Genomic DNA, 1,605 nt, shown 5'->3' with positions numbered 1-1,605 from the left:
CAGAAATTAAAGTAAATTTTAAGTTTGTCTTCAGCCTGAGAGAGTGCCTGTTGTGACTCCATACCACGATGATTCACATGGCGGGGTTACCGATAGTGTACGTGTAAGTATACGGACTGACATTACATCAGTTAACTACGTGTAACTGCATCCGGTTCACCCGGTTTTGGGTGAGGCAAAACGAAGAAGGAATGCTCAGTTGACCAGACCCTCCCGGAGGCACGGAGGGTGTGGTCTGGCTACGTGAGACTATCAATGCTCTATCAGTTTCCATAGCAATTAATTACACTTTTATTATCGAGAATATTAGCAGCTGTAAAATTACTTAAAGTATAACAAATAGTGATGGGGGACCATGTGGCATAAAATGGGTAAGCAAATCTATTTGGAGTGGCTTAAATATAATACATGTTTGTAGTAGGGCATGGTCCACACAAGCTGCCATCCATGGGCATAGATAATAGAGTAAATCTATGACATGAAGAGGGCGTTTAAGCCCCACCCTTTAACATATAGAATGCTTTACTCAGCATAAAACCAACAATTTATTCTATTACCAAGCGCTAGCGCTTGGTATGTAGGGTTGAGTTGGACGAGCGCACCCCCAAAATGGCTGCCTTCCCAGAAGCATTGAGCCAGTGTAAATCTTCAGGAATTCTTTATGACTTATCTGACAGTCAGGATGTCCTTTATAATTTTATTAGAACAGGTTAGTGTTATAAAAAGTAGTTAAAAACTTCCATAAGATAGTTATACGGCAAATGAATGCATGCATGCCTGCATGCACCAAATGTTCAGCTTTCTCCTTCTTCTTCCACAGTTAAGGAAGAACTAGTCCTACAGTTTTTATCCTAGAAATATGATTTTTGCACCATTGTATTGCACTTCAGGGACGCTAGTGCAGTGTGGCTTGGCATTGTAATTCTACAAAATGATTTTTGTCGTCATTTTCAAGCACATAATTGACTCACCAAGTGGTTGGACGCCATTTTGATGCATCCAACTGCGCATGCTCAGTATTATTCAATGGGGACTCCTTTGTTCTTTACTGACTGATCTATACCGGATGAGATGAGATTGAGATGATGTACTTGCCTAAACACCCTATCTACAAGATTCTCTTGAAGTGAGAGAAATTATTGTAAAATTATAAGCATAAATAATTTTTATTACTTATCCACAGAGTTTGTATTTATGCTTCAATTTGCCTTCATTACTTAATCTCTTCAAGTAAGGTAAATATATAAAGTAAATTGTCTGTTGTTTGTTTTATACATTTATGGGTATGTAGTCTCACCACGCCCCTTTGCTACCTGCAGAGCCGGAGGAAGGGTCTGGAGACCGTGCACTTCCATCTAAAATGTGTGCAAAGAAGAACACGTGGTTGAGCTACATCATGTGACAGAGGAGACCAGATCGGTCAAAATAGCTGAAACAGATGCTTTGCAGCTAAAAAAGTTGAGGATATAGTCCCTTGAACATCTCTTGCATATCCTTCCTCCGGAGGTAAGTGAAGTGGTGGGGCGAGACTAATTGGGTATTTAATATGGTGGGGCTTAAGCGCCCTCCCATGTGCATGTACGTGCAGCCTTGATTAGGGAGTGG

At 40.6% G+C, this 1,605-nt stretch overlaps 1 long non-coding RNA gene across 2 annotated transcripts; it reads left to right on the top strand.

Moving 5' to 3' along the window:
* Positions 1-11: 11 nt before the first annotated feature.
* On the top strand, positions 12-1,527 carry LOC109587347 (uncharacterized). 2 transcript variants are annotated; one of them, XR_002187539.1, is made up of 4 exons: positions 12-371; positions 419-1,126; positions 1,184-1,235; positions 1,292-1,527. It is a non-coding gene; the product is annotated as an uncharacterized LOC109587347 (long non-coding RNA). The 2 variants fall into 2 exon arrangements; XR_002187538.1 differs by having other exon boundaries at positions 12-1,126.
* The last annotated feature ends 78 nt before the right edge of the window (positions 1,528-1,605 follow it).

The sequence above is a fragment of the Amphimedon queenslandica genome, unplaced genomic scaffold (assembly GCF_000090795.2).
Source record: "Amphimedon queenslandica unplaced genomic scaffold, v1.1 AMPQUscaffold_12604, whole genome shotgun sequence".
In the NCBI taxonomy this organism is placed as follows: Eukaryota; Metazoa; Porifera; class Demospongiae; order Haplosclerida; family Niphatidae; genus Amphimedon; species Amphimedon queenslandica.
This window is presented reverse-complemented; position numbering and strand designations above follow the sequence as displayed.